Source organism: Manis javanica, chromosome 2 (assembly GCF_040802235.1).
Source record: "Manis javanica isolate MJ-LG chromosome 2, MJ_LKY, whole genome shotgun sequence".
Lineage (NCBI taxonomy): Eukaryota > Metazoa > Chordata > Mammalia > Pholidota > Manidae > Manis > Manis javanica.
In genome coordinates, this window is record NC_133157.1 from 3,304,201 (window position 1) to 3,325,282 (window position 21,082).

Genomic DNA, 21,082 nt, shown 5'->3' on the forward strand with positions numbered 1-21,082 from the left:
ACAGAGAAGTATTATAAACATCAGAAATGCAGACAAAACAGTCTATTGCAGATGCCCCTCCCCCTCCTTGGAGCTGGGGTGAGGCTGGCACGGCCCCTGGCAAGACATCCTCTGTTTGTGCATGAAGAGTTTTCGCCCGGGCTGTCTCTGTGGCCTCTGTTGTATCTGCTACTGAAATTTCCTGTCTCTGTTCTCATCTCCGGTAAGAGCATCTGAAACCCAAAACTTTTATTGCCCCTTTTAAACAGGCTTAACAGCTCCCCATCTGCCTGTGCCGACTTGCTCTGGAGCTGTGCTTGCAGTTAGGGCAGGCCTGCGGGGCGCTGCTGCAGGAATTCTCGGCTCCCCGCCGCCGCCGCAGGGGCTTGGCCGGAGGGCCTGCAGGGAGGAGGGCCAGGCAGGCGGGCAAGGCCTGCGCAGGTGGCAGGAAGCCCCAGGCCTGCACTAGGCTCGCTGGGCAGCTGCTGCGGGTTAGCGGAGCTTGCTGACCAGCATGGTTCGTGGCTGCACAGGGCACTGCTGCCCAGGCACCCGGCCGCCACCCTGGCCACCCCCACGGCCCCCGGTCTGGGTCCACACTTCCCACCTCTGCACCTGGTTTCCTCACCTTTGATGGAATGGCAGCCTCATCCACTGCCCCAGTCCGGCCTGTTAGGGCCAATCGAGTCGGAGGCTGGCTGAACCAGAAAGGTCCTGAGGAAGTGAACAAGGCAGAGGAGGCCAGCGGCCAGGGTGGGGGAGGCATCAGGGGCCCAGGAGAGGAAACGCCTGAGCCGCAGCTGGCCCTCTGCGGCCGCCGCAAGCTCCCTGTGTTCTGTTCTCTCAGCCTCAGTTTGCCATATGTGATGGTGCCCACTTCCTGTGGGCACTGCCAGGATTGCATGAGATAAGCGAATACAAAGCGCTCAGCATGGTATTTTTTAAATGACATCTAAAAAATGGCATCTTTATTATTTTCATTATCAGTGGTCATAGGCAAGCAAGGTAGACTCTGGAGTGTTCTAGAGGGCCCTTACTGTCAGGGGGCGTTCACCCCGGTCACAGCACCGAACACCCCCATTTGCCAAAGAAACAGTATGCTTCAAATCAAGCGTATCTGATGGATGACGAATGATGGATCAAGGAAGCAAGCAAGGAAGGCTGTCTGGAAGAGGCAGGTTTGAGACTAAAACCAGAAAAGCAAAGCAGACTGAACCATGTAAGCCGCCAGGCGCCTCGTCTGTGACAGTTCAGATTCCACGGTCCTGAGTCCGATGGCCCTCGGTCCCTGAACCTCCCCGCAACCTCTGGCAACCTTCCCGTCAGAGCAACCACCACTCTGCCCCCGTGGAGAGGAGGGGCCGACAGACAACTCTCCTCACCTGTGCCACTGGCACGTGTTCCAGGACAGGAGAGAGAGGGGTGTGCCTGGTGTGTTCAAGGTCTGAGCGTGGAGGAAGGGGGAGGCTGCTTGGGCTCTTCTCCCACCTCCCTCAGAGAGGGAGGGTTCGAGGTCACCTGAACATGTGAACAGGACCTCAGAGGCAGACGTGTGCTGGCCTCCGGATTGCAGTGTGCATGTTACAGGGCTTGGGGATGTCCCCGCCTCAGCGTCAGGACACCTGCTCTTCTTTGGGGCTTTCTGTCTTCCCCTGAGGCTGGCCTGGCCTAGCAGGAAGCAAGGGGCCAGCTTGAACACCACCTCCTTCCTGAGTGGTCACTGCGTGCCAAGCAGCTTTCCCAACCCCAAGGATTCACCGGGAGCCAGCCATACGTGGGTTCTGCCTCCAGCCTTGCACAGTCCACTGGGGGTAGCAGAGACAAAGGAAGGAGACAGGGGATGGGGTCAGGCAAGGCAGCCCTGGCTCAGAAAGGCCGGCCGAGATGCATGGGACCTCAATACACCGCAAATCAGCGCCATGTACACAAGTGACCATCTTGGACAGGCGAGCAGGAGAGGGCTCCTGAATCCCCCACCCTCATACACAGTGAATATCCAGCCCCGGGGAGCCCCTGTAGGCTGGGAGACTGAGCCCCCCAGGAGGCAGCCAGCAGATGGCTGTGACCACCCCAAGCTCAGGGCCAGGCTGGGCAGACCTGGCTCTCTGGGCCTGGGACCGTGCGCCAGCCCAGCCACTCCTTTCTCTGCCTTCCAAGAAGTTGGGCCTCTCGTGCCATCACTGGGTTTTGTTTTCCTAAACGGCTCAGCTAACAGGAGCCTGCTGGCTGCGGGCCTCAGCCAGAGCCAGGCTATCAGGTAGCTGTGGCCACATCTGGAAGAAGTTTGGCAGAGCCCCCCACCCCCCGCACCGCAGAGGCCAGCCTCAGAGCAGCAGCTGATAAGCGCCTGCTGCCGCCTCGGGCTCCAGCAAGCTACGGGCCTCAGATCAACAGCCCTGACTTCCAGCAGTAGGAGAGGAGGGCAGAGGGACAGGGTGATCTGTAGCCAGCTCCAGAAATCACAAAAGAGCAGAGCCCCAGACGTCGGCACGAAAGGCAACTTAAGGGGCCAGCAAGGGCTGGCTCGTCCCTTCTGTGCATGTGTGCTCTTCTCTGCTGAGCCCCATGATGCCCATGCCCAACAATCGCCAGGATCACCTGTGATGGGCTCTATAGCCTGGGCGGGGCTCTCACACCTGTGATCCCCTCCTCATCCTGATGAATCGTGGCATCGTGGCTGTCCCCACTGCACAGGCTGGAAAACAAGCTCAGTGAAGAGCCGGTGTGCCTGAGACCTTGTGCTGACAGAGCTGAGATCCAACCCCGTTCGCTTCGGGCCCCCACGGCCCGCTTGTCCTTCTGTCTGATGGCGCGGTGGGGAACTTGACCGTGGGCCATCCCAGCCACCGGGCCCTGCATGCTCCGTGGGCGCTGGGGTCTTGGCTGTGGGGTTCATCGCTCCAATGCAGCGGTGTCTCTCACACTACCCGGGAATACTGGCAGCCCCACCAAGCCTGGTGTGTGACTGACCGCGGGCAGCACCCAGAAAATAAACCAGAGCATGACCCAGAAAAGGAGCATAAAGGAGAGGAGGCCGGGGGGGAGAAAAGACCTACCCCCGGCTTTCTCGAGCCTCTGGGCTTCCGGGTGCTGCTTCGCTCAGCCGCCATCTCAGCAGGCACTGGGTCACCTTGTTCTGGTTTCCATTATGAGGTCTTCTTCTTTAATTTGCAGATAAGGGAGTTTCCAAGCTTTTCCATCAGCCGCCAGCACTGATTTCTCCCTGGTACTGAGGTCAGGCGAGAGACCCCATGCTTTGAAATTGGCTAAGTTCGCCTTATGCCCTGGTGTGTGGTCAGTTGTCATAAATGCCCTGTGGGAACCTGAAAAGCATGTTCGTGCCGCGCACTGTGTATGAGCCTGTCAGACTGAGCTTGCTGGCTGGTCGCTTAACCATCTGCAGCCCTGCTAAGTCACTGCTGTCAATTCCTGAGGCCTCCCGCTTGGCAAAGAGCAGCCTTTAAAACAAAGGACGCTGGAACAAATGAGAGTCCACATGCAAAAAAAAAGGAACCTGACCCTACCTCACAACATACCCCAGAATTAACTCCAAAAACCCAGAGAGCTTTTAGCGGAAAATACAAGAGAAAATCCTGTGACCCCGGGTTAGGCAGACATCTCTTAGCTTCCACACCAAATGTGAGACCCATTGAAGAAAAAAATAATAAACTAGACTTCATCAAAATTGAGAACTTCTGCCCTTCGGAAGAGATCATTAGGAAAATTACCAAGATGAGAAGCAGGCCGCTTCCTGACAAGATAAAAAATATTTTCAAAATAGCCATATGATACAGGGCTTATATGCAGAGTATATAAGTAAACTTTCAGAACTCAGTGATAAGAAGATAAACAACTGAAGGAAAAATGAGTGAAGGATTTCAACAGACACTTCACCAAAGATTTATGAGAGGCCAGTGCGTCTAGGAAGAGAAGCAAATGTCATTCTATCAGCAGAAAATCCCCGAATGAGATCCCACTTCACACCCACCAGGATGGCTGGAGTCAAAAAGGCAACATATCACATAAACAGTATCACCTAATTCCTGGAAGAGGTAAAACTACACAGACAGGAACACAGGGCTAGCTGCCCGGGACAGTGGGTGGGGGTCAGGGCTCTGCCGCAAAGTGGCCCAGGTGAACTGTTGGGGTGATAAAAGCATCTTAAAACTGGATTGGAGTGAGGGTTACATAACAGTGTGAAAGTACAAAAACTCATTAAACTTAATATGAGTAGATTTATAGTCTTTAAATTATATGTGTAGAAACCTGTTTCTTAAAACATTTCCACTCTCACAGCGAATTTGTCATTTCTTGTAGGTGCTACATTTTGCTTGACGTAGCTTGACATTTTGTCGTTAGGTACATTCAAGCCACATTATAGCTTTCCGATAAATCAAACTTGTTATCATTAGTCAGTGAACTATTTCTAGTAGTTCTTTTTTGACTTACAGTATGTTTTTATGATGTGAATATAGTCTTTCCAATTCTCTCCGGCTTCATATTTGCATAATTTTTTCCTTCAGTCTTTTTGTATCTTTATATTTTAGATGTGTCTCTTACAAACATGAGCTAGATTTTTGTCCTTTATATCTGGCCTGAAATCATCTTCTAACTGTGACATTCTATCAGTTTCTATATATTGTAATTGCCAATATATTCGGACTAATTTTTACCATCTCAGTTTGTCTTTTCCGTAGATTCTCCCTTTTCTCTGGGTGCTTTTCTCCCCTTTCTTGCCATCGTTTGGGTTACTGAGATTTTCCATTCTTTTTTCTCTCTGCTCCTGGAATGTACACACTCTATTTCTATCCTTTTCGTGGTTGCTCATCAAAGTCTATACGAAATTAGTCCCTGTCTTCCTCCTGAACGTCACGAGGGTTCAGACTTCCCGACCACCATTGCTCCTTCCCTCACTCTGAGGCCATCACCTTGTACTTTTGCTCTGTATTTATGTAAACCCCACATCACATTCCCACCATCGTTACTGACTCCAGTTTGCCCCCGAGTATCACAACCCCCTTGATTTCATCCTGTCTGAAGCCTCTGTGGTTCCATCTGGGGTCACTCCCCCGCTAACTGTCTTTATTTTACCCTTCCGGCTGGATAGGGACTTCTGGGTTGACAGTCGTTTGCTCTTAGCATCTCGATACCATTTCTCTTTTCTCAAGTTCCTGTTGTTGCTACTGAGATGTAAGCTCTTGGGGTGATTATCTTTGAAGGTGATCTATACTTTATCTCTCTCTGTCGGGTCTTCCCTCGGTCTTTGGTGTTCCGCATTTTCACTCTGAAGTGACTAGGTATGGATCCCTTATCCCTTCTCCTGCTTGACACTCACTGGGTTTCTTATATTAGTGGGTGGCTGTCTTTCATTAGATCTAGGTCAGTTTCAGCATAAAACCTCTTCGAACAGTCCCCTGACTCTATTCTGCCCCTCCTCATTTTCTGGAACTCCAATCAGCGTGTGTTTATCTCCACACTCTATTCTCTGTGTTCTTTCCTGTCTCCCAGATCTTTATCTCTCAGTAGTACATTTCTTCTAATTTCTTTTGCCCCATCCTTCAGTTCACTAATGCCCTCTCTAGCTGTGTCTAAGCTGTTGTTAAACCATCCTTTGGTTTTTAATTCAAGTGTTATGTTTTTTATTTCTAGCAGTAGGCTTGTCCTTTATCAATATATTCAACTCCCTTTTATTTCTTGTATAAACACATTTGTTTTATCTTTGGGACCTGATTTTCTAATATTTGAATGTTTTGCCAGTGTGATTCTATCACCTACTATTTGCTCCTGGTGAACTGTCTCCTTGCTTTTTAATCAGTGTTTACCATGAAATATTCATTTTCTGTAGAGCTTTGTAGAAATTTCCTGAGGCCTGAGACACAGGCAGATTCCATTGGAAAGTGGAATCTTTGCTCCTGCCTTACCAGGGGAACTCCCGGTCTGAGAATCCTTTAAACTAAAACCCCTTGCTTGAGGTTTGGGGGTAATTTAGGCAATGTGAAATGAGGGCCAACTTATCACTATGAATTCTTACAGAATTTTTCCTCCTCAAGTCAGCACCATGGCTTGAGAGAGGCAGTGCTGATACAATCCCTGGAAGACAGAGGGTTTTCTAGTTTACCTTGAAGGGAGCCTGTGGGAGCCCAGGATTCATGGAGGTGGTCTTCTGTTAGCCCCCCAGCATGGCCAGGCTCTGAGCTTTGTCTTCTGTCCTCAAGCCCCAAAGAGAGCCAAACAATGATGCTCTGCTTTACCTAAGAGAATAGAAAAGTTTCAATTCTCCAAATTCAAAAGGAAAAGACAGTGTTCTTTGGCCATCATAACCCAGGCATTCCAGAACCTGCTTCAAATCCATCCCAATATTGATGACAACACACTTCAGTTAGCCTGTCAGCAGTAGTCACACTGAAGGAACAACACTCCCTCAGCTGAAGACCACCCACCTCCAAACACTCCCTTCTGAGCGTCTCCTCAGGCATGACACCACACTTCTAAGTGTGCCTGGCTCAGCAGTTGCTTGGGCAACCTCATGATGGCAGCTCTCCCGGCTTAACAAACAGTAAGTTCAGCTTTCTGTTTCAGACATGGTGCAGCAGCCCTCATTCCCCCACACCTCAGAGCAAAGCCAGCAAGTTTTTTTAATGTGCCATGTTCCTCTCTGGGTCCACCTTGCCCCATCCTGGCCTGAGGACTCCGCGTCTCCTAGCCCGCTGAAGACAGTGTTCAGGATGGGGATCTTTTATTCTGTCCAGAACTGTCAGGCTGCTGTTAGTGGGAGGGTTGGCAGAGGTTTTTAACTGGCTGTATTGATAGGAACAGAAATCTTTTACCCTTATTGTACAGATGAGGAAACTGAAGCACAGGGATGTTGAATAACGCACTAAATGTCACATAGCCAATAAAGGTCACAGACTCCAACCACAGAACTTGGACAGCCTGGCTCTAGGATGTATGCTCTTAACCTATGCCTCTCTCAACAGATGAGACTCCCATCCATCTACCACCTGTCCATCCATCCATCCATCCATCCATCCACCCATCCATCCACCCAACCATCCACCCATCCAACCACCCATCCATCCATCCACCCATCCATCCATCCATCTACCCATTCATCTATCCATCCACCCATCCACCCATTCATCCACCCATCCACCCATCCATCCATCTATCCATCCACCCACCCATCCACCCATCCATCCATCCATCCATCCACCCATTCATCCACCCATCCATCCATCCATCCATTCATCCATCCACCCACCAATCCACACATCTATCCATCCATCCATCCATCCACCCACCCATCCATCCGCCCATCCATCCAATATTTGTTGGGCTTCTCCAGGCCAGGCACTGGTTGAGGCTGGGGATCAGCCGTGAATAAAACTGATGACTTCACCGCCCTCAGACAGTGGGCATTCCAGAGGGAGTAGGCACAGGAGGGAGGGGAGGGTGCTACAGAGCCCCCTTCACAGAGGCCAATAGCAGCAGTCAGATGCTTGGCACCTCCAGAGGCATACTGGCCCTTCAGGCTGGATCTCAAGGCCTCTGGGAAGCACTGCAGGAAGGAGCCCCAAACCATGGGAACCCCAGTGCACTGAGAAGCTGTGTGACTTGCCCAAGACAGTAGCCAGGCCAACATCTGAACACAAACCCAGTTTTCCCTCCTTCCATTGACACTCTAATGAGGACTCAGGAACAGCTTCCTGGCGGTATACCTCTGAGTTCATGGCGGTCATGAGGGAGTTATGAACTGTTGCTGGAAGCCAGCACCTCCCCTAACTTCTCAAGCCTGAGCAAAGCGCATCCCGTGGACTGGGCTGTAGACAAAACTTCTTAGTCCCACAGTGTACCCGGGAGGCCTTAGGAAGTCAACACTTTTCCTAAACTCTGCAGGCCAAGCAGATCTCAGCCTCTGTCCTCTTACCCCAAGGGTCATAGGTCCCCAAAAGGGCCTGACACCTGTGTCAGCAGAGCTGCTGCAGAAGGGGTGGACTTTCGGGATGATGTCATTCGGGGAACATCTGGGCACAGCTGTGTCCTGAGGACACTGCCCCAGCCCCTCTTGGAACACAGGGTCAGACGCCATTCCCAGCACAGGCCCCGCTCCAGGAGGCCAGGCCAGGGGACGGCGTGTCCCGGGGCTCAGCTGGCCCCCGTCCCAGCCTGACAAAGCAGCCCCTGGCCCTGTGGGTGGGGGACATCTCCAGCCTGAAAGCAGAGGAATGCACAATCTTCCCCTCGGAGACCTTCCGGGCTGGGTGCCTTCTGTCGGGTAGGGCCATGTGCTGACCTCCCAGAGTGGCTGGCAAGACAGCAGGACAGGGCTTTGCAGCTTCTAGAACCCTGCACTGTGGTTCTCATCGACCTGCTCAGGAGCCACCATCGAGATCCGAGGACTTGGTGAAGCCTGTCCCCAGAATCCTGCACACGGGCCACTGTGGGCTGAGACTTCCCTTGGTCAAGAACTGCTGCCCTCCCAGCCCTGACCCAGCAAGTTGCTGGGGCAAGTCATGTCCTCTCAGCCTGAGTTCCAGTTTCAGAGACCCCCCAAGCATTGCCTGCCTGCTGTGTCACACCCCCAGAGGCCGGCCTCACATGTTCCCCCAGTGTCTCCCCTTAGGTTCCAAACCTACTACAGCATGTAGTTTATGCCTCCGAGTGTACACGTGCATGTGTGAGCGTGTGTATGGGCTGAGCATGGTGCACACATGCGTGCACTGCTCCCTACCTGATAGATCATATCGTCCTCTAAGACCTGGCCCTTCCATGGTCCCCCCACCTCCCCTGCTACCCTCCCAAACTGCCCTCCATGAGCGTCCCGCCGCTCACCACTCGCTGCCGAGGAGTGTCCTGCATGCCCATGTGCATATCGCCGACTCATGGAGCCGCACTGGGGCCCCATCCCGCTGACTCAAGTCCTCCCTGCATCTCCCCAGCCCTGCAGTCGGTCAGCGGCCACACTGTCAGCATGTGATGGACGGGCAGCTTTGTGATGTTTTCATTCATTTTCTTTTCCGCTTTATACCTTGCAAGCAACACACGGGTGTTTTATGCTCAAAACAACCATTTAACTTTTCAAAAATGAAAATTCAAATGTGCAGATGAGCAAAAGGAAGAATATTCAAACCACCTGAAATCGTGGGCCTTTCCCCCTGCAGACACTTCTGCCAGGCTGGGGGTCTGAGCTCGTACTGTGCATGAACTCACTCACTCCTCAGACAGCCTGAGTGGGAGGTGCTACTACCATCCCAGCTGAGGGAACAGACAGAGAAATTGGGCAGCATGCCCAAGGTCAAGGTCAACTGAAAGTGACAGGGCAGGACTTGGACCCTGGCAGTAGGCTGCGGAGCCCGTGGTCCTGACCCCACACCCTCCAAGTGCACACCAATACCCCTCTCTCTGCAGGACTGGGACACTCAATCCCAGCCCATGTCTCACCTTGAAATCTCTCTCAGACAGCTTCCAAGGTCAGGGGGCCGTGTTCTTTCTCCAGTCTGTCACACCCCAGACCACCAAGTCAGCCCCAGTTGGCAGGGTGGACAGGAGCTCCAGGAGGGGGCCTGCTATGCAGGGCTGCACGCCCAGTCCATGGCTGGGCCCCAGGAACCCTTCCCGGAGGCCAGGCTGGCTGCTCCGCCCCCAGCCCGCTGGCGCAGACACGCATTTCAGCTCCCGACAGAGGAAAGGCCAAGTCTGCGGCAACTCAGCTTCCCAGAGGCCAGGGGCCCATTCCAGGTCATCAAGCCTGCAGTTCAGGCCAGCCGGCTTCAGCAGGGAGCATTGGGAGGCCTCAAACAGTGAGGACGCTGCTCTCGACCTTACGTAGAGGCCGCAGAGGATTCTCATCACACGACACCCCCCTCCGCCCTCGCTGAGAGTGGTGTGAGCTGCAGCAGGAGGCACAGAGGGTGGATCAGGGGCTTGCCCAGTGGTTCCCAGGGATTCTCAGGTATCAGACAGCCTCCCTCACTTCTACAAGCTGTTGTGGGACAGGAGCCTACTCCCCGCACCACTGAGGGGCTCCTCGGCCGTCATGTGGGAGCAGCCCAGAGAGAGGTGCTGGGCTGGCTCCGGGGGCTGCTTCACAGGAGCCCCTGCTCCAAGTGTGTCTGGGGGAGTTTTCAAAGCCAGAGCATCTCTGAACTGAAGACCACCCGCCTGGCCCTCCAAGGGCCAGGCCCATGCTTGGAGTTCCTGACTCAGACACATCATGTCTGGGTTCGCAGAAGAAAGGGAAACAGCCGAGGCTGTGGGGGGCAGTGTGGGGAGGGGGCCTACTTCTCAGCAACAGCAGAGCAGCCAGGTGGGCACTCAGCTTCATTCTGATAAGTAAGAGTGTGAGGACAGAGGAAGACGATGAGGCAGTTGAGGGTGCTCCCCACCCAGGAGTGCTCAAGGGCAGGTCTGTGTGCGCAGAGAGCAGCCAGGCAGACCTCCGAGAGCCCCCTGCACCCGTGAGCTCCAGCTTCACCCACAGGCAGCCCCCGAGCCTGAGCAGTCCCTGGCTGTGGGGTCCAGGGCTGCACACACACACACACACACACACACACACACACACACACACACACACACGCCTGACCCTGAATACTGGAGCTTCTCATTGGCAGGGTCCATCCAGCAAATAACACAAGGTGGCAGGTGGTTGTTGCCCCAACAGAACGGGTACTTGGGGGCTTAGGGCGCAGAGAAAGCCCGGGAGGCATCCTCAGATAGAGGCATTTGCTCTTAGCCCTGGAGAGCGTCGCATCAATATGCTGACAGGCTACAGGGCGATAGTTGGATTTTCCCCGACCCACCACTAATGGCATCTGGTTAGAGTCTCTCAGCCCGGGCCCGTGAAAGGCACTAGGGCCCCCACCCCAGGCTGGGGCACCGGGCGTCCCTCCAGGAGGTGAGGGGCACGGCTCACAGCAGCATTCCTGGAGCAAGCACATTTTTCCTGTCTAGGTATGTTCACATGGGCCACTGCTCATATCGCCCCAGGAGATGCAGTCCAGGAGCCCTGGTGAGCCGAAACAGAGAAAGGCCAGGCAGCCGTGGTGTGTAGGCCACCCCCTGGTGGACATGGGGGAGGCCTAAGGGATCCCAGGCCTGGTGGCCTTGTGGTTAGGGCTCCATGTCCCAGCCAGGAGCCCTGGGGCCCACTCCCAACCCCGCCCACAAGCCAGGCCTGCACCTGGGGACAAGGACTCTAAATGTTCCTGTCAGAGGGATGCCCTGACCCCAACCACCCGTAGCCCCTCCCCCCATGCCACTCCCTGGAATATTCCCATCCTCCATTACATTCCAGCCCCCCAGCCAGTCCCTTAAAGGACAGTGGGGACCTGGTGTCCATCCTCTAGACCCACGGACCTTTCTCTTTATCAGCCAAAAGGAGCCAGGCTGCTCAGAAGAGCCCCTCCCTCGGGTGGCTAATCTTTTGGCCCCGAGACCCCTCTCAGTTGTTCCACAGAGGACAGCCCATGAGTGCCCAGGCCTCTGTTGGCCTCCCAGGTCACAGATTTGTTGTGGGCCTGCTCCTCAGACAGACATTCTGCCTACTTCCCTAGATGGGGCCTTTGAAGGCTGGGGCTGCTTCTGCCCCTGAAATTGAAGCCATAATCCCAAACACATGTGGCCGTTCAGGGCTCAGGACCAGCTGGAAGCCAGGCCCAGGCCATGTCAACACAGGGACGTAGATACACACATGGGCACACATGGCATCTATTACAGTCACCAGGCCCGACCATTAAGGCTGGGTTCCCCAGCTCACCCCCAACCTGACTGCTCCCTGTGGACACCCTGTTCAGTCTCAGGCTCCAGCCACACCTGCTGGTCAGAGCCCCTGCTGCTCCACTTCCCACCCTGGGGCTTCGGGAACCTCGCCCACCCCATAGCCCCATGCCGCTGGCTGGCTATGGCTCACCTGAGTCTGCACTTAGCTCGGGTGCACTCTGCCCCGGAAAGGCTGCTTGGTCCTGGCTGCAGCTGGGTCTGGAGCCCTCTCCTCTGCACCAAGGTAGCCTGTGTGCACGTCTGCCCTGCCCCTGACCCTGTCTGCCCAGTAGTTTTATGTTTGGCGGGGAGGGCCAATACCAGTCACCCTGACCACCAGATCTGGGCACCGGGTGTAGGTGAGAAGCATTTGAGGATCAAATAGACACCCTAACAAAGTCGTCAGGACTAAGCCAACCTGCCAAACAGGAAGTGGGAGCACTTTGTTAAAGCACATGAGTGCACAGACACATACATGCATGTGCTTCTACGTACGCACGCTCATGTGCACCACACTTGTGCATATGCACACATATATGTGCACATGTGTCCTCAAGGCCTGTGTATGTGGAGTGGGCCAGGCCCTGGTGGGCCAGCATTCTGCACCCTGAGAAGAGCTGCGGGGAAAAGAGGCCGGGCACCAGCTCTGCCCAGGACAGGGCACCCCTGCCCCTGGGGGTGCTGCCCAGGATGTGCAAATAACTGGGGTTCAAAGCCTTCAGGTATGACTCAACTCCCAGCCCAATTCCTCTCCCCAGTGGCTCTCATCCCCTCCCTCCTCTCCCGTTAGGAAACTCCTCTGTGGTGGACTTTGAGGCCAGCAGAGGGGCTGGGGGTCTGAAGCTCCCCACCTCCCAGCAGTGGCTCAAGCCCTGGTCTCCCTCTGGCTAGGGTCAGGAGCTGCCTAGAGCCATGACAGCTGACCCCAGGCCACACCTGTGGCTAGGGCTGTAGGCCTGGCCCCCTTTCCACCACCCTCTGCCTATGTCCAGTGGACACTCCCGAGGGTTCTGTGGGGGACGGAGGGTGGCCTGGGTCCTGCTCAAAGCCCACCAGGCAGAATCCAGCCTGCCTAGTATGAGCCTAAATGCTAAGCCTGCCCCTGCCTGCAGGCTCAGGCGACCCAGGGGCCTTCGCCCACAAGGTCCTTTGCTGGCATCTCTTTCCCTGCAGAGGCACTAGGCTCCAGGTCCAGGGCACAAACCCCCTAGTGCAGACATTTAAGAGGGGGGCAGCCAGGCCTGGTTTGCTTTCCAGTTACTCCGGGCACCCCCTGAGGCCAGGACGGCTGCTCAGGGCTCATCCTGCTTTGCTCCTCTGGTCCCTGGGCCCCCAGCCTCTGCCCTGCTCACCGCAGAACAGGCGAGCCCTCCTCAGCTGGGAAGGTGGCAGCCCACAGCAGGGTGCATCCTGGGCACGGCCCCCCAGTGTGGCCACTTCCCAGGGCGGGATGTCAGCAGCAGGCAGCACAGCTCTGAGCCTCAGTTTCCTCTTCTATGCAATGGGAGGAAGAGTCTGCAGTGAGTGACAGGACGAGGGGCGTGGCGACCAGACGAGTTCTGGAAGCACCGACAAACGACAGCTGCAAACAGCCCTCACTTGCCCCCATCCCTCCGTCTCGCCAGGAGCCCCAGAGGCCTACCCCCCGGGGGATCCAGTCACAGCTGGACTCCCCACCCCCCGAGGTGCCCTCGGGTCTCCCAGTGGAACATTTTTGACATATTCTAAACCGTCAGCAAAAGAAGATGGAAATTCAGTAATTGCTTTTGGCGGGGAGCCCACAGGCCAGCGCAGGGCCAAAAATGACCAAGGGGAGGCTTTCCGGGCCACCTGCAGCCCCGGGGCTCTGCGCCGGCTCCGCCTGAGCACGGGGCCGGGCTGCTCCCTGCCTGACCCTGCCGCCAGCCACCAGGACAGGAGGGGGAGTCTGGAGGGACGCAGGGGAATGGCTGGACAGAGCGAGACTGTCGCCTCCACACAGCGAGCCAGGAATGTCCGGCCGGCCGAAAAATGTAATGTCATCCTTGAGCCACAGTGGCTGCTGTGCTGTTTAGCCCCCCGCAAACTGGCTGGGTCCCGGGGGAGGGTGCTGGCTGAGGCTGTGAAGAGGCAGAGACGGCAGGCTGCCCAGGTCGCTCTCAGCCCAGCCCCGCTGCCCCGCTCTCTCCCGGAGCCTGGCCCGTGCCAATCGCAGGCAAGGGACTGTGAACCCCAGGGTTGTAAGGACCGGGGTCACCACACATCCGGCCATGGTGGGGTACCTGGGTCTGACCTTTCCCAGCACAAAGGCCCAGAGAGGCAAGAACTGACTTCACCCAGTCAGATCAGACCCTATGTCCACACCCCAGGCAGCTGCCTCCCCTCCTCCCAGCCTCGGATCCCCGTCAGCCAAACGGGTGGAAGCGGAGAGTCGAGGAGAGAAGCATCCAGGACATGGGGCATCCAGCTCAGCTCCACCTGCACCGCCCCGCACACCGCCCTGCCCAGCCCTCCCCGCCCGGCCCGCATGGTTCTGCAGACCAGGGACTGCAGACGGTTTGCCCAGCTCGCACAGCAAGGACTCAACCCCAGGCCGGCGGCCCTGCCGGGACCGGCCCGAGAAGCACAGTGGGCGGGGGCTGCAGCAGTGCCCCAAGGAGGGGGCAGGTCAGCCTCACCCTGGCCTTCCCTTGCTCCCTCTTTGGGCCCCAAACAGGATGCACCTGTTGAAACCCCAAGAAGGTCCCCAGGAGCATCCACTGGGGGAAGCCAGCCAGGCCTTTGGTGTGAAGGAGAAGAGAGGGGTCCTGCCTGGGCCTGGCTCTCTGGACAGGCTGCCCAAGTTACGAAGGATGTTGTCCCGCCGTACCCTGCCCGCCTGCCCATCTGTCCGCCTGCCATCTCTCTGAGCTGGGAAGAGAGCTGTGCACCGTGTCACCTTGTTCTTGTCTGCACACAGCCCTGACCTGGTGTTTCTGTTCACCTTAGGGAGCACTTGATGGGGGAGGACAGGCGAGGTCGTCCGTTGTGCTGGGTCTCAGACAAGCGCCCTGCTCCATGGGACCGAGAGCCACCCACCTGTCAGCAGGGAGCCAGGCCAGGCTGTTCTCCTCCTTCTCTGAGTGGACACCTGGCTTCTCTTGACAAGCAGCTGTGGAGTAGGCAGTCTTGAGAGCCCCCTGCTTGCCTCTGAGGGCAATTCCCTGATGACCATCTCAGAGTGCAACGGGGAGGGCCTCTAGGCCCCTCCATTCCCCCGTGAAGAGGGGCTTGATGCCCGGCATCAGTTCAGAGCGCACGAGGCTGCAGCACACAGGAAGCCAGCTCGCACGACCAGATGCCCAGGCCCCATGAGGTTCCTGCCCTGTCCCTGACTGCCATCCCTAGCCTGGGCGCTCATCGCAGGGTTGCAAGAGGGCTGCTGCACTCCCAGGCAACACGACTGGATTCCAGGCGGGAAGAAGAGGGTAGGATCCCAAACCTCCCTAATCAGGAAGCATGGCCCTTTCTGGACACACCTGTCTACACCTCCTGGCCAGAATTGACTCACACAGCCAGCTGGCTGCAAGGACAGCAGGAAGGTCTGTGTTTTCCGTCAGGCACGTTGCCACCTGAGACAAAACTGGGGCCCTTTCAGGAAGGAAGCAGAAAGGAAGAAGACAGCAGGGTCAGCACTCCACCCCAGCAGGCCGATGAGGAAGAGAGTCAGGCTGGGCAGCCCTCCAGAGGACACACAAAGGGGGTGTGCCAGCGCGAGGGCGGGAGCTGGTTCCACGTGCCGCCCCCATCCGCTCGCCTCAAGAGCAAATGCTTCTTCCCCAAAGCAGAAACCCGTTGCCCCTCTCTGGGCCACTTAACTTTGCAAATGCCCCCAGCCCGCCACCAGGCTGATAGGAAGGATGCCAGCTTCACTCCATCCCCAGCCTCCTCCAGGGAGGCCACACATATTAACCACATGAACAGATATGCACACGCACATGCTCGCACACATGTACCTGGGCATACCTATGCATGCACACACATGTACATGCATGCAGTCACGCACACGTTCACAATTTGCGCATGTAGTCACTTACATGGGCACACAGTATACATGCACATGCATGCACATACACAGGTATACATACAGAGCACATATGTACACAGCCAGGTGCGTGACATGTATGTGTGCACCCATGTGGGCCGCATGTGGGCACTTGTGTACACACATATATACACAGGCACATGCACACACATGCACATTCACACACACACACACTAGTGAGTTGTCTGATCCCAGTAACTCTTCGCCAACCAGCTCGAGGAGCAATCTGCTAGCCCCACGCCAGGACACTCTGGCTTGCCCCAGTCCCCAGGCCCATCCTGTTACCCTTTGCAATGTCCAACCCACTGAAAGCACACATTTTCCTAACCTCAGGCATCCCCTGGAAGAGGGGGAGAGAGTCAGGAGCCCAAAGTGGAACCACAATGTTTATAAAACAGGCCACTGAATTACACAGAACAATATTTTCCTTGCAGGTGCAATTTCTCCCTGGACGAAACTGGGAGGGGCTTGGCAGCCTGCGAGAACCACAGGGGCTGGGCCAGATGCAATGAACTGGCCCCTGGAGCTGCATCGGAAGCCACATGGCATTTTCATGGGCACTGGCAGAAATGCAAACAAGCAGAGCCGGCACACTGGCCCTTGTCTGACCGCGCTTCTCTATAGCTCTTTGCCAATGGGCAGGATGAGGCCTTGAGCAAGGTCCGGAGGGGCTAATCCCCTAGCCCAGACTGCTGGACTTTCCCACACTCCCGGCAGGAAGCGGTTTCTGGGAGTGTAGGGGTGAGTGCCTGGAATCTGTGCATCAGTCTTATACTTGGAGGGAAGGAGCTAAGGGTTGGCTCTGACTCTGGCAGCCTCTGAAAAGGTGTGAGGAGGGACATGGGGCTGGGCTACCCAGAGGCCACCAGCCCAGCCCAGCCCACCTTGGAGGAATCTAGCAGTCCGTGCCTGAGTTAAAAAGGCCACCCCTGACCTCAGAAGTTAGGTCTCACGGTCTTTGTCTGACAAGATGCATGGAGGGGGGTCAAAAGTGGAGAGGAGAGGTAGGGGTGGGGCGTGGGAGGAGCCGTGTCCTGCCCACAGCCTCTCTCCCCCTCCAGCAGGGAGGGGACGTGACAGAGGAGCAGGGGAGAGCCCCCCAGGGAGCTCACACTTGGCCGTTCCCCGCCGCCCACCTCCGCCCCCATGCCCTGGGCAGTGGCTACGGCAGAGCCCCGATTCTGCTTGTCTCTTGTGCTGGGCCTGCAGGATAGGCGAGTAGCTCAGGAGAGGAAGCAGGCAGGGAGCGACAGTCTCAAAGTCCCTGAGCCCGATCAGGCCTCCCTCTTCCTGTATCAGGAGGAGGGTCGGCCGAGAAGGGCTCCCATGGTCCACCCCGTCCCCATCACACTGGTGGCCAGAGAAACCACTGTCTAGCCACCAGGTCTTTGCTCTCTCAGTTCCCCATCTGAAATGCCCATCCCCATGTCTTCAGGACGTTCCCCCAAACCTCCAAAAAGTCTCTGAGGCTCCCCGCCTACCTCCCCACGGTGGACAGGCCAACGCACTGAACTGAGTCCACCATGGCGGAGATAGGGTCGGACAGCTCCCCGGCCACTCCAGCCCGGACGCACAGGGGTGCCCCTTGGCTTCGGGAAGCAGAGGAGAAGCGAGAGAAGCCCCACTCCTGGGACTGTGGGACGGACAGCACATGGTGGGGTCCTCTACCCCCGAGGCTTCAGCTCCCTGAGGGACAGCTGGCAGGTGAGAACAAGAGCATGCAGCTCCCTGAGTTCCCGGGACCCCGCCACCTGTCTCCCATGGGGCCTGGCACTTGGCAGGTGTCTTGATGAGCATTTATTTGTTCAATAAGAGACCAGGGTGCCAGAGCCACCAGTCCCAACCTGAAGGTCTCCACGCCACTCCCACCCCCGGTGAAGTGTGTCTTCCTTTGTCAGGGTCGGAGGGGGCGGCTGGGAGGCAGGAAGGCCCCAGTGTCCCTGGGCAGAGTCCCCACGCCTGCCCCCTGCCACCCACTCTCCAACTTCCTGATGAGTTATTTTGTAAGGAGAGTATAGGTACAGAAATGGAGAAAAAGGAGATAAGTAAAAAATGGTAAAGGAAGTTCTCTCTGGGTAATGGGATTTGTGCTTACCCACAATCTCAAATTTTTCCACTTTAAACGATGAAAAGCCTCACCTCCTCTACCCTGATGGCCGCCACAGGGGGAGCCCACGGCAGGTAGCGCAATTCTCACTTTAGACACCAGGTGGTGGTCAAGACCTGGGCCTCCCAGCTTTCTCCAAGGTTCTTTTGGGTCCCACCCAGGAGAAGGGAGAGGGCGGGCACAGGGCAGAGTCCGCTGTGGAGGTGACCACAGAGTACCTACCCACTGGTCCTCACAACAATGCCCAGAAGTAGGCATTGCCATCCTTATTGGATGGCTGGGGAAACTGAGGCCCAGAAAAGGCAAAGGCCTTGTCCACCATCACACAGCTCAGCGAGGACAGGGCCCGGACTGGAACTCTCACTTCCTGACTCACTTTGACTCATTCCACAGATGCCCAGGGGTCACCTGCCTTTATTTCCAACACCCAAGATGGTCAAACAGTGATGGAGACCCCCATCCTGCCATAAGCCAGGATGAGGTGGATTTGAGCCCAGCAGCCCCACCTCTGAGCACCCCCATCTGTGGGGTCCCAAGACAAGAGGCCCAGCAATGGCATTCCACAGCAAAGTTCAGGCTTATCCGGGTTCCTGCCCTCAAGTTGGGTAGGGTAGGAGGCCTTGTGGGCCACCTGGGATCCCACCAGGGCTGCCATGGGCAAGGGGTGAGTGGCTGGCCCCAGGATTTAGACCAGCCACTCCACCCCCACTCCATCCCTGGCTGTGCTCCCCCTGTGCCCCCCTGACTCTGCCAGGCCCAGCCCAGAGATACCCTCTTCTCTGCCCAGGAACCTGCTTAGCAGGAGCCTCGGATGGGCCTGTCCCACACCAGCCACGCCAAGAGCAGGAGAAAGAGTGAGGTCAGGGCTGCAGCCAGGGTCACAGACGGCACCAGATCCGAGTCCTCTGGGTCAGGGGTGGCATCACCAGGGGCATGGCGGGGGTTGGCAGGGGCGCTGGACAGTTGGGTGTCAGAGACCTTCTCCCCTGGCAGCCCTGGCCGGCCCATCTGTAAGAAGGAGGAGGTGAGGGACAGGACTTCTCCTGGGAAGGTCCCCGCTGCCCACCCTCTGCCCGTCCTTCCCCCCTCTCTCCCTCAGGAGGCCCTCCCGCAAGGGGCCAGGAGGAACCCCAGAGGTGACTCCCTGAGCCTCAGTTTCTTCTTCTGTAGAATGGGGATGCTAAAGGCCACAGGGAAGGGTAAGGACCACTTGAGACAGCACTGGGGCTCCTGGCATTGCTCCCCACCTCCTCACCTTCTCCCTTGAGATGAGCAGGGCTGGAAAGTCAGGTTCAGCCCCACCGTCTCCCCCAGAGACCTCTGCCCCTGTGCCAGGCTTATGGAATGCAGTTCAGCCAGTTTTTTGGGCACTTGGAAGCCACAGACTCATCTGGAGTAACTCTTCACACTGCAGGGGAAACCGTGTCAAGGCCACCAGCTGCCTGCTGCCTTCACAGGAGCATGGAGCATGGGATGTAAGCACCAGGCTATGCCCATCTTACAGATGAGAAAAAAGAGGCTCCGAGAAGGACGTAACTCCCAGGAGCAGGGCTCCTGAGACACCCTGGAGGTTGGCAGAGGTGGTCACGGCAGCAGAGACCCATCCTCAGGCTCCTCCCTGTCCAGGGCAGGGTTTGGGCAGCTCATCTGCTAAGTTCCAATGCCCTGGATCGGCCAGGGGTGGAGGCAATCCAAAAGTCAGGGATGGTCTCTACCCAGCCCCTTCCCACCTCCCGGCAGGTCTACAGGAAGTTTACCTTCTACCGCTGGGGTCTCCTGCGTCCCAGGAGGGACCCCCAGTGCAGGCACCAGCCAGTGGCAGTCTGAGTGGATCAACTAGCGGCCCTTCCTGCAAAGAACCCACCCTCCTTGGGGCCTCCCTAGGGGAGGGGCAGGAGCTGGGGCGGGGAAGTGAGGGACCCAGCCTCCACTGTGGGTGTATCCAGTCTCCAGAGCAGAAGCAGTTCTCCCAATCCCATCGGGCCAGGTGCCCCCACTCCCAGAGCAGTGCTTTCTGCTGCCTCCAAGCTGCAGCTCCCCACCTGGAGGCTGGAGTAAGATAAGGAAGGGGGATGACTCTGAGTTCAAGACCAGGAGCATCCTGGCACCCATGTTAAATTCCTGTGTGCCCGTGTTGTGCTAGGCACGGGGTGGGCAGGGGAGGTGAGGACAGTCCCAGCCCCACTCCCCGGAGGTCAAGTCCCTGAGCAGCCAGTCTGGGGCAGCCCCAGGTGAGAGAGGGCAGGAGAGATGGGGCAAGCCCAATGGGAGTCCTGTCCCCCTGCGGGACAGGGCGAGGCCCATGGCCAACAGAAATGATCCCTGCTGAAGGAAATCATCCCTTAAGGACAAACACGTTTATCACACTGCTAATTTAAAAAGCAAAAAATGTTTGTAATAGCCTGAATGCCCATGATAGAAGAATCCTGAGCAAACCCAGGTTTGTCCACTCATGAACATCAAGGAGCCATTAAGACAGGGCTGCGCACAAGGAGACTCATCCCGCTTTATTCTGGGGAGAAATAACCGAAGCGCCCATCAAAGGGTAGGTAAACAAACTCGGCACACCCACACATAGCCTCGAAAGGATAACAACCCGCTGCAGCTCTCCGTGGGTGAGTCTCAGGGTACGCTGAGTGGAGGTGCCCAAAGAGCACTTACTCTGTGGTTCCTTTTCTGTGAAACTCAAGGAAGATAAATCTAATCTACAGTCACAGAAAGATAATCAGCAGTTTTCTGGGGTTAGGAGACAGGGGTTGACGAGAAAAAGCACCAAGGAACCTTCTAGGAGGACGGAGATACCTATATTCTCTGCCTTGATGAAGGTGGAGTCTGGGTTATACAGTTGTCCACACTCATCAACCTTTACACTTAAAAGTGGTCGTGCTACTGTCTGCAAGTTATATCTTAAGAAAGTTGATTTTTTAAATGCATTTTAAAAAAGAGCCAGAAACATGAGCATGATTCCATTCATATGAGGTTCCAGAGCACGGCAACGAAGTCCACAGCAATAGAAATCGGTGGAGGGCCTCAGCCATGCAGGAGTGACGGGAAGGGGCACTCCTGACTTGCTGCAGTGATTGGAAGCTTCTGTTTCTTGATTTGAACAGGGGTGCACACAAGTTTTATTCATTGAGCTCCATGTTCAAGATGTGTTATATCTCAATTTTTAAAAT

At 56.2% G+C, this 21,082-nt stretch overlaps 2 long non-coding RNA genes across 2 annotated transcripts; both read right to left on the bottom strand.

The window, feature by feature from the left end:
• Positions 1–5,915: 5,915 nt before the first annotated feature.
• On the bottom strand, positions 5,916–9,740 carry LOC108398383 (uncharacterized). Its single transcript, XR_012125283.1, has 3 exons — positions 9,421–9,740; positions 8,812–9,007; positions 5,916–6,230 (listed from the first exon to the last, which is right to left on the bottom strand). It is a non-coding gene; the product is annotated as an uncharacterized lncRNA (long non-coding RNA).
• Positions 9,741–18,303: 8,563 nt separating this feature from the next.
• LOC140844940 (uncharacterized) lies at positions 18,304–19,867 on the bottom strand. The gene is made up of 3 exons (XR_012123527.1): positions 19,664–19,867; positions 19,162–19,314; positions 18,304–18,914 (listed from the first exon to the last, which is right to left on the bottom strand). It is a non-coding gene; the product is annotated as an uncharacterized lncRNA (long non-coding RNA).
• Between the last annotated feature and the right edge of the window lie 1,215 nt (positions 19,868–21,082).